Genomic DNA, 6313 nt, shown 5'->3' on the forward strand with positions numbered 1-6313 from the left:
CGCATACCATAGATCACGCCGTAAGTTAGTCGACGTAAATCCAAGAAGAGATTATCTTTGAGATGATAAGAAGTTAATCCTATTGGTCTTAAACGATAAAAGGGTGTATAAGAGTGGTTAACAAGTATTTGAAGTTAAACGAATCAAGGATGTTGTAACCCGTATTTTCGGGTAACACTAGAGGTGATTAATTGTCCCAAGAGGTCTTGTTTTAATGTATTTGAATCATATAATATCTGCATCATAAGTCTTGAAGTCAAGCGAGTTATGAAACAAAAGTCGATAAAAGTTGTCGCAAATTAGGTTTATAATTTTACTTAAACTTTAGGTCAAATGTTACTGCATTTTTCTCTCAATGTGCTTGGAATTATGGGGTGATCTACCTATAAAATTGAATATCTATGAGTCTAGTTTCCAACGCATTAAACCGTTCATCCATACGATCTCGGAATAGAGAGATATTCGCGTTTTCGCGAGAGTGCGCCAAGCTGCTCTCTATGGGGCCCACAAAGGCGGTTTAAGACATATGGACATATATAAGATACCTCAACCCCGTTTTAAGTCATTATTTTTCAGTATATTCAGAACTTATAACCCTAAAAACAGTCTCTCAAGGTTCTCTCATGATCCAAGACCCAAACAAAGGGCAAACAACACAAATCAAATGTCGGGAATCCCGTGGCGCTAGTAAGTTTCTTGTTCTTCTTGTTGTTGCTGATTTTTGTGTTGTTCCAGCTCGTGTGGGAGGTTGTTTTAAGTGTTTTATGTCCTGTAAATACACCTTCAAGTTTTTAATATCAACCCTAGGTGATTTCAAGTCTTCTAAAGTAATTCTAGTGCCGAAAAACCCGAATTAATTGCTAGTTTCGCTTCCTTGTTCTTGTGGCAGAATTGAAGGGATATTTCGTGGAAAATTAAGGTCAAATTGGAGTTGTTCTTTCTGTTTAAAGGTAAGGAACCTCTTACTCTATATATATTTAAGATTATCCAAGTTGCAGCTAAGTCGTTGAAGCTAGAACTTGTGAAATATATATCGAAAGGCTTGGTAGTAATGTTGTTGGTTGGTGGACTGTTTTGGAGGCTCAATATGATTATTAATGATGTTGTTTGGGCTGTTTGGTGATTGTATTGACTTGTGGGAAGTCATATAAATAGGGGAGGTGCTGTCCGTTTCATCGTAAAATAGGTTGTGGTCGATACATAATAGTTACGACGCTTAAACGATAATGATAGTGTCATTTGTCTTATTGTAGACTAAGGAGTCGTGATATTTGCATAGCTTGAGGTTGGGCAGTATATACAAGGTATGTGAGGCTATCCCCTTCATTCTTTTGCACGACTCCGATTGTACATAATGTAATGAACGAGCTCCCAAAGATACTCTACTCTTAGAAGCTAGTAGTACTTACATTGCTGCCCTTCTTATGAAACGATTGATATTGATGTTACTTCTCTTATTCTTATATTATCAATGTTGTTGGTAGTTCCTGATTCTTATAAGATTCTTGATGAAGAGTTAATCCTAATAACGTGTACGAAGGATACCAACCTTATGTCACTCCGAAAGGTTCAAAATGTGATTCCAATGAGTCCAGCATGCATCATATATATGTATCTATTTTACTCTACCAAGCCGCGCTATAGTCGGCCAGGTACGGCACCTATTGTGCAACCACTGATCAGTTGGGTTTTACCGAGCTCCACGTGGCCGGGTACGATTCTACCGAGCCCTATGATGGCCGGGTACATTTTACCGAGCCTATTATGGCCGGGTACGATATGATAATGGTGATGCCCACAAAGGCGTATGTTTTAAAAGTTTATGTATATATATGTATGTATTATGTATTTCATGTCAGTAGCCCTCAGAGGTACCCAGATGTCACAGGTTGTATATTCTCTATCCCTATTTACATTACTGTTCTTACTTATGCTTTCTTGCCTCACATACTCAGTACTTTATTCGTACTGACGTCCTTTTTATTTGTGGACGCTGCATGTCGTGCTGCAGGTCCTGATAGACAGGTAGACGTAGCTCCCCCACCACAGTAGGCTGTCCAGTTCAGCGGTTATTGGCGAGATCCCTTCTCCGGACTTGCCGTGGTCTTGGTATGCATTTTTGTTATAGACATTATGGGTATGTCGGGGCCCTGTTCCGGCAATGTTGTAGCACTTATGTTCCTTTAGAGGCTCATAGACAGGTGTCGACTTATGTATGGTTTAGAATGCCTTTTCGGCTGATTTTTGTTGTATAGTCTTTCATGGCATCATGATAGCTCGTACCTTATATATAGTTTCTTGACAGTCTTGTCGTCCCATGTTATGTATGTTCATGATATTATCTTTCATTGTTGGATGTTCATGATCCATGTCTACTATTTATATTGATCTTGTCGGCCCTTAAAGATAATAAGGAAGGTTAGATAAAATGTACGTTGGTGCTCGGCAAGTATGGCCCGGGTGCTAGTCATGACCCTCCAGTTGGGTCGTGACAAACTTGGTATCAGAGCAAGTCTGTCCTAGGGGATGTCTATGAGCCATGTCTAGTAGAGTTTTGATTATGGATGTGTAGCGCGCCACATTTATAATCAGGAGGCTACGTGACATCTAGGGTTGTTACCTTCTTCCTGAATCTAGATCGTGCGTAGAGTTGAGTAGTAAGTGTTCATATCTAATATTCACCTTGTTTTATTTCAGCGATGCCTTCGACTAGGAAGCAAGCAATTAGTAAACGGCTTGATACAGCTGTGGGAGAGGGTAACATTCAGGTGCCTCCAGCCAGAGCAGGCCAAAGTGAGGCTCAGAGTGAGATGCCGTCTCATACCTCTCCGTCTCCTCCAGAGGATATTAGGAGGCACCCAGTACATCCAGTTCCTCCGTCTAGCACTACAGACCACGATATGCGCAGTGCGGTGCAATTGTTGACTAGCTTGGTAGCTGCTCAGGCTCAGAGGCAGAATACCGGTGCTGCTGATAAACCGGTTAGTGCGAGAGTTCGTGATTTTATTAATCTAGACCCTCCAGTGTTTACCGGATCAGACCCCAAGGAGGACCCACAAACATTTATTGATCAGATTCATCGTACATTGCGGGTTATGCATGCTAGTGATACGGAGGCAGTAGAGTTGGCTTCTTATCGGTTACAGGATTTAGCGGTTTTTTGGTATGATAGTTGGGAGAGATCTAGGGGTCCGAACGCTCCTCCAGCCGTGTGGAAGGAATTTTCTGAGGCCTTTCTTCGTCACTACTTGCCAGTTGAGATACGACGAGCTAGAGCTGATAAGTTCTTGAACCTTCGACAGGGTAATATGAGTGTACGAGAGTATAGTATGCAGTTTGATTCTTTAGCAAGGTATGCTCCCCATATGGTGGCCGAGATGAGTGATAGAGTGCATCTGTTCGTGAACGGGTTGGGACCATATCTGATAAATGAGTGCACAACAGCCTCCTTAGTAGAGGGCATGGATATTTCCCGTATTCAGGCTTATACCCAGACCCTAGAGGATCGTAAGCACCAGCAAAGGGCAGATAGGGAGCAGGATAGGGGCCAGCATAAGAGGGCGAGATTTGCAGGGTATTCTGATGAGTTCAGAGGCAGTATCAGGCCCCAATCTTCGAGGAGTTCGGCGCTACCTGTAGCTAGTGCTCCTCCAAAGTTTCAGAGGCCTCGGTATGATTGATTTACCTATTCTAGTTCAGGTCAGAGTTTGAGGGCATCGGGCTCACAATTTGATAGAGATACTAGTCAGACGAGACCCCCAACACCTCGTTGTGATCAGTGCGGCAAGGCCCACTTTGGACTGTGCCGTCGAGGTTCCGATGCGTGCTATTCTTGCGGACAGTGTGGCCATATGATGTGGGATTGTCCTAACAGAGGAGGTGGTGGTATGGCTCAACCGACTGGATCTGTGTCTGGTTCTTCCTCATCAGTTCGACCTCCAGCACAAGGTTTTCAACAGTCGACAGGTCATGGTAGAGGTAGAGGTTCAGTGCCGAGTTCGAGTGGTGCTCAAAATCGAACCGATGCTCTAATAGGCTGACAAGATCTCGAGTCATCTCCGGATGTTGTTACAGGTATATTGTCTATGTTTTCTTATGATGTATATGCGCTAATTGATCCAGGATCTACCTTATCATATGTTACACCCTTTGTGGCTAATAAGTTTGGCATTGAACCTGAATTGATAAGTAAACCACTTGCGGTATCCACTCCGATAGGAGATTCTGTGATTGCTAGAAGGGTATATAAAGGTTGCACTGTGATGATTTGTAGTCGTCAAACCTCGGCAAATTTATTTGAGTTAGAAATGGTTGATTTCGATGTGATAATGGGAATGGACTGGTTGGCCTCATGCTATGCAAATGTTGACTGTCGTACGAAGATGGTTAGGTTTCAGTTTCCTTGTGAACCCGCCATTGAATGGAAGGGGAACATTGCTACGCCGAAAGGTAGGTTTATTTCCTATCTTAAGGCAAGGAAGATGATCTCAAAAGGTTACATTTATCATCTTGTTCGCGTTAGGGATGCGGAGGCGAAGCCGCCTACTCTACAATTAATCCCCGTGGTCAATGAATTTCCAGATGTTTTCCCAGATGAACTCCCAGGCCTTCCTCCTGAAAGGGAGATTGAGTTTAGCATTGATGCATTGCCTGACACTCAACCGATCTCTATCCCTCCATACAGGATGGCCCCGACAGAGTTGCGAGAGTTGAAGGCACAGTTGAAGGACTTGCTGGATAAGGGTTTCATTAGGCCTAGCACTTCACCTTGGGGTGCGCCAGTCTTGTTCGTGCGGAAGAAAGATGGGTCGTTAAGGATGTGTATCGATTATCGACAGTTGAATAAGTTTACAATAAAGAACAAGTATCCACTTCCAAGAATTGATGACCTGTTTGACCAACTCCAGGGTGCCAAGTATTTCTCCAAGATTGACTTGCGTTCAGGGTATCATCAGGTGAGGGTTAAGGAGAAGGATATTCCAAAGACGGCCTTCCGGACAAGATATGGGCATTTTGAGTTCTTGGTGATGTCGTTCGGGCTAACAAATGCCCCAGCAGCTTTTATGGATCTCATGAATAGTGTATTCAGGCCCTATCTTGATGTGTTCGTGATCGTATTCATTGATGACATTCTGGTGTATTCTCGTTCGGAGGCGGAACATGCGGGCCACTTGCGGATAGTATTACAGACCCTTCAGGATCATAAGTTATATGCTAAGCTCTCTAAATGTGAATTCTGGCTGAACTCAGTAGCATTCCTTGGCCATGTGATATCTGATGAGGGTATTAGTGTCGACACTTAGAAGATCGATGCAGTGAAGAATTGGCCGAGACCTACAACACCGTCAGAAGTCCGCAGCTTCCTGGGGCTAGCAGGATATTATAGGCGGTTTGTAGAAGGGTTTTCCTCTATATCAGCACCATTGACTAAGTTAACACAGAAAGCTACCAAGTTCCAGTGGTCTGATGCTTGTGAATATAGTTTTCAGGAGCTAAAGAATCGATTGACATCCGCGCTAGTGCTCACTCTCCCAGAAGGAACAGAAGGTTATGTGGTATATTGTGATGCCTCAGGTATAATTTTGGGGTGCGTATTGATGCAACATGGGAAGGTGATTGCTTATGCATCAAGACAATTGAAGAAGCATGAAAAGAATTACCCGACTCATGATTTGGAATTGGCTGCAGTAATATATGCTTTGAAGATATGGCAGCACTACTTATACGGCGTCCATGTTGACATCTACACAGATCACAAGAGTTTACAATACATCTTCAAGCAGAAGGAGTTGAATTTGAGGCAACGTAGGTGGCTTGAATTACTGAAAGACTACGATGTCGAGATATTGTACCATCCCGGTAAAGCTAATGTTGTGGCAGACGCTCTCAGCCGTAAGTCAATGGGAAGCTTAATACATATTGAGGCAGGTAGACAAGGGTTGACCAAAGAGCTTCACCAGCTGGCCAATATGAGAATCAGATTGTTGGACTCTGATGACGGAGGTGTTACTGTACAGAATACAGCAGAATCATCTTTGGTAGCCGAGGTAAAAGCACGGCAATATGAAGATCCTACCTTAGTAAGATTGAGAGAGGGAATTCAGCAGTGTAAGATTACAGCTTTCAAGATCGGAGGAGATGGGACACTGAGATACCAGGGCCGATTATGTGTACCTAGTGTGGCAGGGTTGCGAGAGAAGATTATGATTGAGATTCACCAGTCCCGATATTCTATCCATCCTGGCTCGACAAAGATGTATCATGACGTTAAGGAGCAGTATTGGTGGGATAACATGAAGAAGTCTATTGCAGA

Source organism: Nicotiana tomentosiformis, chromosome 3, assembly GCF_000390325.3.
Source record: "Nicotiana tomentosiformis chromosome 3, ASM39032v3, whole genome shotgun sequence".
NCBI classification, from domain to species: Eukaryota; Viridiplantae; Streptophyta; class Magnoliopsida; order Solanales; family Solanaceae; genus Nicotiana; species Nicotiana tomentosiformis.